The sequence below is a fragment of the Lissotriton helveticus genome, chromosome 5_1, assembly GCF_964261635.1.
Source record: "Lissotriton helveticus chromosome 5_1, aLisHel1.1, whole genome shotgun sequence".
Taxonomy (NCBI): Eukaryota; Metazoa; Chordata; class Amphibia; order Caudata; family Salamandridae; genus Lissotriton; species Lissotriton helveticus.
In genome coordinates, this window is record NC_136065.1 from 1,222,354,560 (window position 1) to 1,222,372,043 (window position 17,484).

A 17,484-nucleotide genomic window follows, 5' to 3' on the forward strand; every position below is an offset into this window, starting at 1 on the left:
AAAGGCTTCACATGCTAAACAGAGTATTTTTTTAAACTCTGTTTGCTTGGATGGGATAGAGATGTGTGAGCTGGAAGACAGAAAAGTGTAAACAAAGCAGAGATGACTTGCCTCTGTACCACAGAGGTGTTTGGAATCTGGATGCAGCATTCAGCTCTTTCGACAACTACATCGTCTGGTAACTGGGAATACACAACTGGGCATCTTTCACATAATCCCACTGAAAGAGCTGGATTATGCATTAAGGCTGCCATAGTGTTAGGTATAAGAACAGATTGCACAGCATGCAAAGATGAAAAAACTGGTGACGCTGTTGTCAATGAACCATCATTGAGTCTTGGCCAGTATTTGTGCCTCTGGTGCTAGAAGTGAAATCTAGACCCAAAGAAGAAATACTTAGCAAGCAGACCCCCAAATAAAAAAGGTTTTAGTTTTTTTTTTTTAAAAGCAAGATGTCCTCAGTGGCCCGTTGTTGAGGGGGAAGAGCATTCCACTCTTGGGCGGCTGGTTAGGGGAAACAGCTTCCTTTTGAACCACAGAGTGACCACCAACAAAGATTTGGAGGACCAAAGAGATCTAGTTGGATGACATAGAGTTCATTTGTTGAGCAGATATGGAGGGCCCTTGTGATGGACAGCTATGCTCTGCTGGTCTTCACATGAGTTGTGTCAGTGGACACTGCCCTAGACCAGCCACTCCAAAGAATTCTGGAAAAGACTTGGCTTCTGCTGTGAGGCTCTCCCTTTCTGACAAATTTGATTCAAAGGAGTTGATGACCATACATGACCTGGCGGCCTTCATACAAGTTGAAACGTACGATGAACTTGTAGAGGATTTTAAGGCATATGTATACAACACACTCCTTGATGTTTGTAGGGGCCGAACACAGGCCTTGGATTTTGCCAAACTATAGCAAATTGAAATTATACCCCATAAGCGGCATTGTACACTGTGCTCTGCCTACCACCTGGCCCAAGAGCATCACATAATGTCACCCTCTGACTCTCTCTTCCCCCTCTGTTCATCCCCAAAAAGCTCCTAATATCATCAAATAAACACTTTCTAGACCCATTCCTCCTCTATCCCTCCACTATCCTTTTCAATGCAACTAACAAACTCAAATGTCCACAGCTCAAATTAATTTCATATTTCCCTATACTAATTCACCACTAATCCTGTTTGGGTTCCAGAGTAGCAGCTACTTCTTGAAAAGTGTTTTGATGTCCTCTTTGTGGGTACCAAGCGCTATATAAATGTAAACCCATACCTCTTCTATGTCTCCACTATCCTATTCAACCCATATAACAGACTCACATGTCCACCGCTGAAATAAATTCAAAATGTCCCTATACTAGCTCACCAGCAATCCTTTTTTTCCAAGATAGAGTGCTACTCGGCAAAAAGTGCTTTGACGCCTCGTCAGGAATAGTAAGAGCTTTATAAATGAATGTTACAATCACAATTACAAAAATGCGTTGGGACGCCATTGGCTAGTACTCAGTACTATACAGGGAAGTCATTGAGCCCTTTCATCAACCGCCATAAAAATAACAATGTTTTTTTATTTAAGTGTTAGTTTTCAAAACAGATGAATAAAAGGCATTGTAATTTACAATGCCAACAGCTTAAACTCTCGCAAATGCAAGACATATTGCATTACAAATGTTTGTTTTTCTATGTAATGAATAGAGATTGTGTACAGGATGGCATAATGTTGAGAGACCGCATACGCTTTTCAACACAGGGTCACACAGCCATCAAAATCCTTTTTGTTAGGTTGGAAGTAACAATATAGAATATGACGGATTACATTCTATAAGTCTATTCTAATCAACTCTATGGCACATGTGCGCTTTACATTCAACTCTCATGGTCACTGCAGCTTCTAGGACAGCTGATGCCTTCACGAGAGGTGTCAAAGTATTAGTACTCTGGTGTTTGAGGGAGACTGAGGAAACCAGGCATGCTGCAGAAACTATGAATGCCATTGGTTCGTGGACGGGCCTGGTCGATTTTCCTCCATGCAACAGATGATAAATTAGCATGCAAACAGAATTCTGCACACAAATCCGGATCCCTGTGTAATGCTGCAAGCACCGTACATCCAATATTTTGCTCTGATGCATTTTGCTAGGAATAGCCTGGGAGAAACTGTCCATGAAAACAGGTTCAGGGAGAGAGAGAAAATGCACGCAGCACCAGTACTCTGTGTTATACCTGATTCTTAGCCAACAAAAACAGAATTGGGTGGAATTACTGCACCGCGTACTTACCACCCAAGAGGTATCCGTAACTACCGGGTGCATTCTTACTAGACCCACCCATTACAGCAGTCAGGGCCGAACTGGAATCCCGAAGCAGCCCTGGCAATATTCTTGGACCAGCCCCTGGGTAAGAAAGTCCAGGCACAGGGGGACTGCCAGGGTTGGATTGGGATTACAAATCGGCCCGGGCACGCTAAAAAGAAAGTGGCCCTCATTTGCATATTGCCTTTCCGCAAAGCACTGCTTTGGCGAAATTTTATTTAAAAAAAGGGTGGGGGTTTAAAAAAAATGCACAGATTAATTGCCACTGGTGAAGCACACCTGAAAACAAGTGAGGCCACTTTTTCTCAGGCCCCTTGCCCCCTCTCAATCAGCATATATTAATGGGCCGGCCCAGCGAGAGAAAGGGCGTGACACCTCTGTCCGTTGATAAAAGGGAGGTAATGGACGCCCATCTACCTCCAGAAAGGGCACTCAGGCCCCCACTGGGCAGGTGGCAGCATTGAACAAAGCAGAAACTGCCCAAATCAGCCTGCCAGTAGCCCACAGCTGGAATTAGGATACCTGCCCCTCAGGCATTGCTCGAGTACCCATGTTACCAATCTGACGCTGGGGACAGGGAAATTGCTTACTGCTTTTGGTCCTGGGGGCCGAACTTGCAGCACTACTCAAAACCAGCCCCCAGTAACAAAACCGGCCCCCACCCTTCCAGTCTCCGGGGAAACGCCCCATGCCCAGTCCGGCCATGTCGGCCCTGACAGCAGTACGCACTATAGAAGGTTGAAGCAGGAGACAGGGGCAGCACACCTAGCAGTGTCCTGTTGGTCAGTCGGTTAGGGCTACCCTCCGCGAGGGGCTCAGTCGCGAGAATGTGAAATACACGGGGGATCAGCCGTGGAAACAAGCACGTCAGCGCGCAGCCTGCGGCGATTTGTTGTTAACATATTTTAAGAAGTTCAAGCCATAAGCCGGCTTTGTGGTTGAAAATGCGCAGTAACATGCAGGTAAATTCCTGAACGCCTGCTGTGCAATAAATGTACATAACACCGTAAATATTCGCTGACTGTGAGTTTTCCAGGAATGATACAGATCTGAAAACTCAGTCACCTTTCTAATTGCCTTAGAGTGGTTCACGTTCAACTCAGGAACTGCTTTTCACACTGGTAGCACACACTGTGATGGCACACAGCCCAAGCGAAATACATTATTACAGCAGAGTCGTGATGTCATTGACAATGTATAGGTGACCATTTCGTCACAGTTAGACTGAAATAAGGAAGTTAGTTGCATGTTTTCTACAGCAATTGCAGTTTTCATGCATTAGAATACAATACATCTGTATGGAGGAGAGCAGCAACCTCATGTAAAGAAAAGTGTAGTAAACACTGTTCTTAAGTTTGTTTTCTTTTTCTCTTTCTCTAGAGCCCTCTTACCTTCCACAAGCCCCTTCCATTTTCCCAAAACACTGACAATTAAAAAGGACAAGTGGGGTGGGGCCTCCAAGTGTTGCTTCGCCCCGAGCACTATCTGAGCAAAGACCAGATTTGACTGTGGTGGAAGAAATAAAGACTGAGGGCCAGATGTAGGTCGGTCGGTAACGGCCGAAAATCGGTATTTTCGGCCGTTACCGACCGGAAAATCAGATTTGGTATGTAGGGCCCAGAATTTTACAGATTCGGTAAATTTACCGATCGGTAAATTTACCGAATCTGTAAAATACCGAATCGGTATTTATACCTATTCGGTATTTTTGATATGTAGGTGGGACTCTTCTGAGTCCCACAACCCTTACCGATTCTGTATTTTACCATCAAATATATTTGATGGTAAAATACCGATTCAGGTGTGCATGCACATGTGTGCATGCACACCTGTGCCATATGACAGGCAGACCTGCCCTTAGGGCAGGTATGCCTGCCACATGGCCCCCGAATCTTTTTTGGGGGTGCTAGAGGGTGTCAAAGTGACACCCCTGCACCCTTGTCAAAATCTGTATTTACCGATTCGGTAAATACCGACCGGTAATGCCTCATTCATTCCTATGGGCTTTAAAGCCCATAGGAATGAATGGGCCATTACCGGTCGGTATTTACCGAATCGGTAAATACAGATTTTTACCGATTGGGTAGCAGGAACATCTGGATGTTCCTACATCTCAACCCCTTAGATTTACCGATTTTTAATTACCGAATCGGTATGATTCGGTAATTAAAAATCGGTAAATCTATTTTACCTACATCGGGCCCTGAGGCACCCCGCTGGGATTTGAACAGGTTACACATAGGTCTTTGCAGCAAGTGCCAAACCCACTAAGCCATGTTAGAGGTTCAATGAGCTCCCTCCCTTCGATGTATTAGGAAATGTATCCAAAAATATGGTATGCAGCTGTGGACTATGAAATGTTGATTCCAAGTAACTTGACTAACCAAATTAGAGGAGTTGTATTTGTGCGCCTGTTAGGCCTTCATGTTCTTCATGCTCATTCTGGGATACAAAATTACCACACCATTCCAGGTTTTCTCCCATGGAAAGGGGAACTATTGTGGCTTCAGCACCAATTTTTACAGGTTATTACTAAATTCTAGTTTTCTGCAGACATATTCTGTCAGATTTTACCTGAAGAATGTGTTCCCAGAAAAACCTGGATTTAACTTGAAAGTCCGAGTTAGCCTGTATGAGTGCCTTGATATTTTATTCCCAGTTTTAGTCCTTTATATATACATCGAAGACAAAAAGCTTGCTTGCATATGCTATATATATATATATATATATATATATATATATATATATATATATATATATAAACACAGAGACCACAGAAGGTTTCCAGGTCTTCCTCTCCCAATCCACTACAGGTCACACCTCCCGCTCAGCATCTGCAGAAGCCCACTGGTGCTGCCCAGTTTTCCTGACCTGCTGAACCTCCTGCAGAGTTCTCGGCATCCCTGGTAACATGGCTGTGGAATCGCTGCAGGGTTGCCTGGATACCCCGGGAAGTGCCGTTACCCATTGGTGCTCTCCTGAAGCCGCGGCTGCATTGAGCTGTCCTATTCCAGCGTCTGGTGCTGCTGTATTAGAGGTAAACAAGGATGACATTGCGGTGGAATCTACTGGGAAATACCTCAGAAAAAAAGGTGATTGGTGAAGTTTCTGCTCTCATTTTGTAAGATGCTGACTTCCATGAGGATCTTTCCACATCTTCTGACCGTTCTCAGAGGTGCCTTGTCAGGGAAGTCACAGAGTAGGCAGTATAGTTGCAATTGTAGGAGGGTCTTCCAAGCATCAATCCAACTGTGCCTGACTATGCTGGTATCCAATTTCTTTCCACCCCTCTAGTCCATAATTTGCTCTGCAAATGAGAGGAAGAGAGGTCTCAGGGCTGCACATATAGTTCTCCCATTTACCATCAGAATCTGCTGAGAGGACCTCTCCCTCGCCCGCGTCTTGGTGTGAGAAGACGACTCTGCAGGGGGCTGGAGGTTACATGCAGTGCCAGAGAAGGACAAACTCATCTTGGTCCCAGAGATGTACAAGGTCAAAGTGGTGTTCTCTGTTTCTGTTTCCCAATCCATCAGGTGACTTTTGCACCATTACCTACCACAAGTAAGTGAACCATTTTGTGAACTCTTCAGGATGAAAACAGTCTAAGGGACTATTCTTACGGTACTCCGAGGGCAGTTCCTGACATATGTAGACATGAAGGACGTTTTGTTGCACATACCAATCCAGCACTCTCAGCCAAAATTCTTGCAATTCTCCTTGTCCAACAGTTTATTACGGATGTATGACATTACAACGCATGCTTTTACATCGCATGCCTTTACAACGCGGTATTTACAACGAATACCTTTACAACGCATAATGCTTTTGGGCGCTGGATAGTGAATAGTTTAATTTACTATTCCAACTCCAGTCCCCGTGGATAGTAGGGAAGGTGTTGGATAGTACATTAAACCTATTCCCTATCCTAGGGCGCCCCCCAGCGCAATGCGTTGTAATGGTTTGCGTTGTAAAAGTTGCATCGTAAAGGCACTGCGTGGTAAAAGTTGTGTTGTAAAGGATGTTTACCGTTTATTATAGTAACAGACTCTTCTGTCCATCCTGAAATCAGCAATCAGTGTATTTACCACGACCCAAGCCCCCCGGTGGATTTCCACCAATCATTGGAAGCAGGGCATTATAAACTGGGAGGAGCCCATGGTTATTTTTTGTTTTATTGAAAAAGTAGAAAAGCCAATAATCACCACAGGAAAAAAAATACATGATTAAGTTAACAGTGGTTAATTTAGCATACCGTTCTGTGTTTTTTTAAAACCCCAGCCATGTCAGTTGGTGGAAAAACAAAAATGGATACGCGCAGGTGATCCCCACTCTGAATTATTTATTTCAAAAAGGGGGTGGTGATGGACAGAGTATCTGAGTTAATCAGAACACTCCTACCCAGTCAACAGATCAGGGCTTGATCCATCACAGTTTTTTAGCTCACTGCACCATCCCAGTTCAGAACCTGGCTATATGCAAATTAGTCTGTCCCTGGCCCAGTGCATCATGGGAACAGGGCAGACCAAACTACCAAGCCAATTCTTCCCTGGAAAGGAAACAAGCTTCCGGGGACCGGTTTCTGGCATTACAGCCGTCTTCGGCCCGGCTTGCTTGAATGCTGATGGTGCAGCGAGCAAGGGACTCATGTCTGAGCATACCCTTCCACACTTGTGGTGGCCAAAATATTTCAAAAAGGGGGTGGTGATGGACAGAGTATCTGAGTTAATCAGAACACTCCTACCCAGTCAACAGATCAGGGCTTGATCCATCACCGTTTTTTAGCTCACTGCACCATCCCAGTTCAGAACCTGGCTATATGCAAATTAGTCTGTCCCTGGCCCAGTGCATCATGGGAACAGGGCAGACCAAACTACCAAGCCAATTCTTCACTGGAAAGGAAACAAGCTTCCCGGGACCGGTTTCTGGCAATTTCAGCCGTCTTCGGCCCGGCTTGCTTGAATCCTGATGGTGCAGCGAGCAAGGGACTCATGTCTGAGCATACCCTTCCACACTTGTGGTGGCCAAAATATTTCAAAAAGGGGCTTGGTAGTTTGGTCTGCCCTGTTCCCATGATGCACTGGGCCAGGGACAGACTAATTTGCATGTAGCCAGGTTCTGAACTGGGATGGTGTTTCCAGTAAAGAATTGGCTTGGTAGTTTGGTCTGCCCTGTTCCCATGATGCACTGGGCCAGGGACAGACTAATTTGCATGTAGCCAGGTTCTGAACTGGGATGGTGCAGTGAGCTAAAAAACGGTGATGGATCAAGCCCTGATCTCTTGACTGGGTAGGAGTGTTCTGATTAACTCAGATACTCTGTCCATCACCACCCCCTTTTTTGAAATTACACTCTGAATTATTGCTAGCCTATGTCCCCTCAACATCCGCTCACCCTCCACCACTTCGTCTGTATTACCAATGTTATTGGTCTCTGTACTCACAGAAACCGTGGTTGATGCAGAGAAGGGTGGTGCTGGCAATCAGGCTGTGCTCGTGGACTCAAAGCAAATTATTTGGTTCTCACCTTTGTGGGGCACAAATATATCATAAAACCTTTTCAGCTGACCCCATTGTTTGCAGTACAGCCCTTCACACTGCATGGCCGACTTCATCTTTTCTAACCAGGCAGCCAAAGTTGTTACCTTTAAAGTCATCCTCCAGTATTCCTCCATCAGCAATGGCGCAATGAGTGTGCAAAAACATCTAAATTCTGAGGGCCTCATTTACAATATTTTGACGCATGACAGCATAGCAAGCCTTCCTGCTGTGCTGCCGGGCGTCAAAATAAAACAGCAGGAAAGTGCTGTTTCTACAAGATATGGCGCATTCCTGTCCTTCTCCTCTGCGCCAGCACACAAACAACAGCCGTGAGCCAGTGCACACACCCTTGCGTCATTTTTCAAGGGTGCTTGCGCTCAGGGGATGATTGTTATTGTGCAGGCAGGGACACCTTCAAGAACAAAAACAATAATTAAAGGCATTTTCCTCATTCTATGCGTGCTGCATTCTGCAGCACACATAGAAAGAGGGAAAAACGAGGAGAAATAAAAGTATTTCTCCTTGTTGCACATCCTTACACCTCCCCTGGGGAGGAGTAACATCCTGACGCATTCCCAGGCTTACAAAATGTTGTAAATCTGGGAATGAGTCAAGTTCCATGGATGTTGCGTGGGAACACGCATGCAAACACCCATGGAACACCCCTTTCACGCAGAGCTATGCGTGAAAGAGAAGCATATTTACAAGGCCATGAAAAGTCACGCAGGGTGGCTTAACATGTCCTTGTAAATATGGGGAAGCCCTTTACGCTGCTGGTGCGTCAATTAAAGTGACGCGCTGGCGGCGTAATGGGCTTGTAACTAAGCTCCTGAGTGTGTACTCAGCACGACACAGTAATGCCCTAGCTGGGCAGCATCTAGCTCAGTAGGGATGTTGACTTCAGTGAGTGTAATCATCTTTTGAGAAACAGACTGCAAAACGTTTCACAAAGCAGGACACAGCTAATGTGTATGAGGCAATCTGACTGCAGACTCCCTTCTGATTTATTTCCAAAAATGTATTCAGTCGCTCTGGGGTATAAGTGGATAGTATTGAACCCGCCTAAGATTTGAGCAGATAGACAGCTCATGCATCATTTGATATAGCTTGCGCATATAATTATCTTGTAATTAAACTCCAGTCTATTTATCCAGCTGGCAGAATTGTTTTTCATTCTTTGAGCTTGGAACTTCGGCTTTCATAAGCCTGTGCTATATGTCCACAGTCGGAATGCAAGGCAGGGTGCACCACCCCGGGAGCGCCCATTCTGTTAGAATTCGACAACTACGTAAAGTGATTTACTTAAAGAGATGAGCTTCAAAATACATCCCATATGTTGTTGCAATCGTGGAAAGGGAGGCAAACCTTCAGGCCCAAAGAGCTAGGCCAGCTCTACAACTGCGCCTGCTAGCCACAGTGGGCCAGTGTTCTAAGCTACGTAATGAAGGGTGGATTGCCGCACTGACAAGCCCTATTGCTCCTGCAATGATCAAAATCGTATTTATTTGAAGTATTACCAATCCTTAAATGTGTGGTCAAATCCATTTACTCTGAATTCTTTAGTCATTTCCTGTAAAAAGCCGCATATAAAATTGGCAGCTCATTTTTGAGAATTATCAATACTAATAAAATTGGCACTATAAAGTGATCTTCAAAGTTTGCTAGTGGCCAGTCAGCATCCTCCAATTTAACACATCATTTCTCCCAAGCTACCACTGGCAACCTCTTTGCCAAAATAAACTATATTGTCATTCTATTCAATTGAACAAAAATGTTTTACTCCAATCATATTGCAATATCTAAAATAAAAAAAACACTACGTTAATATTATAATGTTGTGTAAATGTATGTGCTGGAACAGGGACAGGCGCATGCAAAACCAGAAGGTGAGATGCTACTTAATTTAGCTGATGAAAGTCCCTCTATTCTCCCTGTAAACTTATTGCTAAGTATCCACTTGGTTGGCTCAGGTTCGACTTCACATGTAAACATTACTTATCTCCACCACAGACAATCACCTTTATTTAGCCCCTATTAACATAATGTCTAGAAATTCTAGAAAAGCCTTCAATCAAATCAAGCACCTGTATGATGTCACTAGAAATAAGTGTGGAAATGAGAGTGACATCATTTATGTAAAGCCGGATTTTGGCAACGCCTGGGATATTTAGGTTAACTTTCACACATCAATATCTTGTCGCATGCAATTAGACAAAGTTTCTGAAAAATGAGACAAACAAAATAAGGAAAGACAGGGCACTCTTGCAGGTACCACACTTGACCTTCATCGAACCAATACCGTATCCATTGTAACAACCTAGTAGAAGTCCAGCTATGTGATCAGGCTCTCTCGCTGCGGTTGGACATCCAACATCATGAAAGGGGTGGCACTGGGTCTACGCTGCCTTTAATACTTACCGCGTACAGCAATCTGTTGGTTGGGGTTTGACACTGCGAGATGCTTGCAGTGAAGTTTGCTGGCTCGAATTGCAGCTATCAAGGTCCTCGAATGGGCAGAAATTCTTGGTGATCCTGATTACCCTCTAGTGATTTTTGTGGCAACTGAGGGGTCTGACTTTTCTAGTCAGGATCTAAGACTTTGTGGCAAAAACGTAGGTAAACTTCTAGGATACCCCAAGATTTAGGACTCTTCCTGAAGTGGCCTGCTTGATGTTCTTCTGCATGGAGGAACATCTTCACTCTCTCCTGGCCAGTTAAGGTGACACATTCTCTTGTTTTCATCCCCCACTCCCTTCTAGCAAGGATCATCTTGGTTTATTTCCCTGGTGCAGGAGATTGCTGCTTCCTCTCCTACAAATGCTGATTTTCCAGGAAAAGAAGCCACCCCACGGCTGACAATTGATTTAATGAGGGATGGCTTTGTTTTGTGTCTCTGTGTTCATATATATATATAGATATCACATAATTGCCATATGGGATTTTTAAGAACCATGGCCTGGAATCATAGATATTGAATGCTCTACTTGTTTCTAGTGCTCTTCTGAGCACTCGTATTGGATATGAACGTGTTTCCTTGCTCGAATCCCCCCCTGTTCTTAGGGGTCCCGAGGTCTCTTTCCTCAGAGCCTCTAAATGTGGTTTACTTGAAATTGGTTCTTCACAAGGTATTGGCCCTTGTGGATGCTACTTTAGGGGTGCAGATTGTTTGTTTATTTATCTAGTTAGTGTATTGTACATACAACAGGCAGGTGCTTCAGAATGCCTTGAGTAGTAGGACTTGGAGATTGCATTCACAAGAACAATACTTAGAGACAAAACTGTTGAACTTCACTGTATTGGCAATATCCCCAAGTGGCCCCTGCAGGTGCAATGGTAAACCCTCAGAAAGGATCAGGAGATGGGTGGACTGGACTAAAATTGATAACTTAGGGTCTGGGTTAACGTGTCTGAGTAGACTGGGTTGGAGTGCTAGCCAAAGACTGAACAGACGATGGAAGGTTTCAGTCCACTTCTGAATTTCAGTTTCTTTTTCAAAGCTTAACTGTAGAGGTAGGTTGTGCTACATCAAGCAGCATTGTCACCATGTGTTTGTAAGAGATTTTTATAGGTTTATATTTTTATGCAAAACAATGTGCAATATGCATTTTCACACTTGACATCATATTAATATATTGATGTAGTTCTTTTGCATTTGGAACTCATTTTTTATGATGTGCAGAAGTGTGTTTTTCTGATGTATGTTAAATAGGCCACATTATTAGTGTAAACGCCATCTTGTTCAAGATGGAATCCAACCTCTGTCACTCATGTTCGTCCCTCCTGCCCCGCTCCCCCCACCCCTTCTTGCAAGCTCCTCAGCTCACAGTCAAGCTGAGGTGTATTGGTTTATTTTCACTGTCATTAATATTCTGCTGTCAATAACCTTGCCCTATTTCACGATAATTTGAAACATTTACAAGTGTTTCTGCTTGTTCACTGTGCTCCATTCATTCACATAAGACATTATTGTCAATGTATCCAGTTATGTTCTAGCATCTCCAAACGACATTAGCATAGAGGGTACTACATAATGTTTCATGCAGTGGGTTAGTGTTTAGCTGTTAATGCAATGTGATATTTATTGTTCATGTGCTCTGATTTGGTGTTGACAAGCTACATTTGCTCACACCACAGTGAGTCTGTGTTTTTTGTAATTTTATATGCAAAAATAATGTGTAAAAACGTGTTGGTTTTGGGGGTGAGCCGGAACATCTTCCTAATTATCCAAATACTGCTAGGAATTCTGTCGTTTTCTTTCTTGATTTTGCTGGCCACTTGGGACTTAGAATAATGTCTGATTTTTGCATTCTATGTGTATGCATAGAGAGCATTCTTGACATTGATTTTCTAGTGCTTATTTATGAGTTCTGTAATAAACCCCTTTTACTTTTTATTGATCTAAAACTCAGTTATTGAGTGGATCCATTTTATCTCAACTATTTTACTTACATTTGTATTCCTGATTTTTTAGGCTTTTGGAGGTGCCTTAACGCAGGGACATATTGCCTCATGAAACTTAGATATAACACCGTCCGATCAAATGAAATGTGGGAAGTCTGATTGAGGCACTTTTTGGGGTGTCCAGAATTTACGGTACGCCATTTTGGATGCATATGTTATGTCCCCAAAGTATTTACATTTTGAAGATGTATGGGTCCATAGGTCGTGATTAGATGAGCTTAGACTCTTGGTAGGCTGGGATGTCTGAAAGTTATTTTGAGAGATATCCCAGTGCTCAGTCATGCATCACTTCATTTACGGGGTTCAAACATTTTAACTGAGACCTTTATTGTGTTGTAAGACAGTGTACGGTTTTGAGAGAAGGTGAGGAGATCATGGCACCTTAAATTGCTGGGCAGCCAGATTCTTCTGAAGTTAGGTCAGATATTTTTTTGTAAGTCCATCATGTATAGTGTGGCATTAACTAAGGGGCAGAGAGACTACAGCAGGAACAAAGAAAGTGTCAACAGAGGGAAAAATCCATGCAACTGCCATACATGAAATAAGTCATTTTTCATAATAGAATTGAACAGGGAGTAAAGGAGAGGCCACTGTTGAACAATACTGTTAGGTTACATGTCTTTTGTCCTGATGCTGTGGGGTAATTCATAGAGTCACGCCAAGTGAAAGGAAGAGGTGCCTTATCGACTGGTCCCACAAGTAGGACCTCTGCCTTCTCGCCACTGTGGCAGAGCCAGTTGAGTTTCTTTCAGTGTTGGATGTCTCCCAGCCTGATAGAAACACTCCAAGATCCCTGATCTATTTTAATAAACATGTCTATCATCTGGCTACATTTGGTAGCCACTTTCAAGTTCTTTATTGATTTGACTGAACCGGATCACAAGGATTTTGAACATGATCATTGAGCGGTCCAGTTCCCGAGCTACCCCACAGTTGGGGAACGTGATATCAGACAGACAAGAGCCAATCCCAACTCTCTGGGAGAAGTTGCTTAAGAAGGAGGTGAACCATGCAAGAGAAGCTCCACTAACACCTATGCGTGCAGATGAACGATTTATCAGCAGGTTGTGTAGCATCGTATCAACTGCTGTCGAATGACACAGAAGGATTATGGCACATGCCCCTGTCTGATCATAAGGGGTAAAAGGTTCTTCTTTGACATTTAGGAGAGTTGTTCCTGTTCCTGCAGCAGGTGGAAACCTGACTGCCAATCATTGGTTAGTAGGTGCACGGGCAGCCGTTAATTTACCACTGGTGAGGCATTGGTGCTTTTCTGGGAGGGATGTTTATCTACTGTTTCTACATGAGGGGGTGATGCTCGAGCCAGCCTCACTGCTTCAGTCCTAAATCTGCTCAATTTTCCATATAAACCCAGTGGTGTAACAAAACTTGAGTGCCCCCCCCTGCAAAGTGCATACAGGGTACCCCCATGCTCCCAACCCAGTCAAGAGCTCTAAGGCCTGACTGTGCACTGTGCCAGAGGGGGCCCACTGGAGCTCGGGTGCTCCCCGGCGCGGTAGTGGGCATTGTTAAGCCACTGTGTTATCCCCAACAACGTTCTTCCTTCCCTTTCTCCTGAGGAATCTTTTTATTAGGGAGGATTTTATGTTTTTGTGATTTCAAAGGCAACAAGATGCCAGTTTTGAGGTGAGAGTCACACGCACTGATAATAGGACTGTGACGAGGAAGAGTAGGGCTCAGGGTAGTGAACAGCCACGGCCGGTAGTGGGAGTACCGGCCAGGCGGTGACATGGGGAGGGGCAGGGTGGGGGGTAGTAATGTATGGATTCCGGACTTTAACAGGTAAGTACACATATAAATAAATGAAACGAATTTCGTTGCGCGCACTGCATCGCATTTGGTGATGCAGTGCACGCAACAAAATTCGTTTTATTTATTTATATGTTTACTTACCTGTTAAAGTCCGTAATCCATACATTACTACCCCCCACCCTGCCCCTCCCACTCCCCACGTCACCGCCCGGCCGGTACTCCCACTACCGGCCGTGGCTGATAGTGAAGGTCGGCAACAATGAATCTTACCACTCGCCTTCAGGCTGATCCTGATCCTCACTTCAGGTCCTGGGTCACCTCCACCTGGCAGTGGAAAGTCTTCCTCTGTCACCTCCAGCCTGAGGACAGAACAACAACCTTACTTGGCTCCTCCACTGTCTGTCTGACTATGGAACTTCCTCATTAAATGAGTGAAATGTACTCCTACAAACTGTGCTTATTGAAAGTAGTTGGCAGCTCTGCCCCGGATCCTCAGTATGCTTTGTGCTAAAGCAAATACTCTAATTAATTAGATGGATGATATTAATAATGCTAATATACTGGCTCACAGAGTTGAGGTATCTTGTACACCAGGGGGCAGATTTATGAAGGCCTTGCGCCGCCGGTGCGTCACTTTTTACATGGGAAAAAGTGACGCACCGGCGGCGCAGGGCCTTCATAAATCTGCCCCCAGATACCTTATTTGTGCCTATGAGGTAAGCTTGCACCCATACAACCCCACACAACAAACATGAACTGTGTTAACCATGTTGCAGCTTTGCACGGTATTTCATTTTTAGAGGTTGGTCTTCTAGCATGGACTTGGGCTGTGATATGAACCTTTCTTCCTGACACAGCGGAAGTTCCAAGATGGGCTACAGACTGATGAATGTGAGGTATAAAAACTGCGACGAGTTACCTTCTCCTGATTCCCTCGTTGTGAAGAGACAAGAGGCAGGCTGGGGCCTGGACCCTAGGATATTCCCACATAGGACTGTGCTTCCAAGGGGTGTGCTTCCAAGGGGTGTGCCTCTAAGGGGTGTGCCTCTAAGGGGTGTGGCTCTAAGGGGCTCATTCACAGTGCCCTTGTAGTCCTTCCTGATTTAGGCAAGTCATCCATTTGTGCTTGAATCAGGGTGCAAGTAATAAAGAAATACCACCATTTTTCTGACCGCAATTTCACCAGGTAAACAAGCATTGGCATAGCCAATAGGTCTCGCCTTTTAGACCTTATAAGTCAAGTCAAAAAGTTTTTATTTGCTTTGGTACTCAGCTGAGCACCACAAAAATAAAAAAACATTTACAGCAGATATGCATTCACATCAATATAATGTTAGAAAAGATTTTAAAAATTTATAGAAATGATAACAAACCCATTCTTCTGTTGGATGTTTACATAAAGATATTAAACTATTTACTGTGGTAATGTTGCATTTTTGATATATTGGTTGAAGATATCTAATCCGCGCTTTAACTACACTTGCGTTAGGGCAAACAAATAAAATATGTACAATGTCTTGATCACCACCTAAACAGAGATTACATAAAGGAGAGTGACCTGGTGACCATTTCGATGTAAAGACAGAAACAGGTAAGATGCCTAATCGCAACATAGTTATGGACCTTCTAGCTCCATGAGTGAGACAGAGCCCCAAATATGGCCTCAATTGCTTATATTCCAGTGACTCTATGAACATTTTATACGTAGATAGCTTACTACAGTGCATAAAGTCAAGATCATAACTTAACCTTGGAGTAAAGCATTTCAAAAAGAGTTTTAGCTGGGATTTTGACCAGGATAACAAGATCTCTTTTGTAAGGTTTGCAATTTTAAATGCTTCAGACATATTCTTGGAAAAATTAAGATACCGAGAGTCTAGGTTAAATATCTCAGTCTTTAACAAGAATCTAAGTGATCCTTCTTTCGCATGCAAGATGTTATACGCCCATCGGATGACATTTGCCACAGCTGTGGCGTACGAGCTTGTTAGTGCAAATTCCAGTCTGATAGCCTGTACAGGTGTTGATACTGAAACCTTTAATATTCTTTTCAAAATCTTTCCTTCTGTTATATTCATAAAAGACCATTGGGATATTGGTAAGTGTTCTGTTGCGTATGACAGGACCGCAGGTATCTTTACTTTATACACTTTGAGCAGAGAGGAGAAATGTCTATTCCCTGTGGCAGTATACAACCTAGAGAGCGCCCCAGCATGGATCTCAGTTTTTTTCTTTAGATTGGTTATTTGTTTAGAATTTTGCAGATTCTTTGCAAAAATCCTCCCAAGGTAGGTGTATTCTTCTACCTCCTCCACTCTTGTCCCATCAAGGTTCCAGCAATACTTGGCACTTTTTTGCCGGCCAGAGAACGCTACCACTTTAGTTTTTGATAAGTTCGGAACTAAAAAATGATCCTTCGAATAAACATTTAAGGAATCCAATAAATTTTGCAGGCCAAAGGGAGTAAGGTCTAACATAACTATGTCATCTGCATACAACAGCGCATGTATGCTCTGAGAAGCAACCTTCGGGGGCAAGCTATTGCATTGTTGTAGGCATGATGGTAAATCGCTCAAATAAAGCGAGAACAAAATTGGTGCCAGAAGGCATCCTTGCTTTAAACCGTTCATAGTGTTGATTGGTTTCGTCAGACCTTTCTCACTTCCCATTTGCACCTGGGACCAGGTATTAGTGTGTAACATAATTATTAATTGTAATAAGTTTTCGCAAATCCCCAGATTTCTCAATTTTCTCCATAATGTTGACCTATCAACGCGGTCAAATGCGGTGGAATAGTCTATAAATGCAGCATACACTGGTTGCGATTTCCTCCCAATGTATTTGTCAAGTATAGTTTGAAGAATAGAGATATTATCTGTTACTGAGTGGTTGGGGCGAAACTCGGCTTGGTACATAGGTATTATTCCCTTCGAAAAGCACCAGTCTTTCAATCTATCTAGTATTTCCGCAGCGAAGATTTTGGCTGTTGCGTCCATCAGTGCAATTTGCCGGTAGTTACTAGCTATGTTTTGGTTACCTTTTTTGTGTATGGGAATTATTGTACTTCCCTGCCATGATTCTGGTATTCTTCTGGTGCAAAAGATAAAATTAAACAGTGATGTTAATAACTGACTCCATTCTTTAGGGTTAGATTGCAAAATTTTGATCGGTATCAAGTCAGGGCCTGACGCAGAGGTGTTTTTTGCTTTTCTAATGTGTGTTTCAATGGAAAAGGCTGTAGTTTTTCCGATTGATATTAGATTATCTTCCATGCAATGTTCAGCAGCATTACTTTCTATTTGAGTTGAGTTTGCTTTATATAGGTCAGTTAGATAAGCTTCCCATTCATGAGGTGGTACTGGTATGGCTTGAAGCTTCTTTTTAGACCCAGTTATTTTGGCTATCAT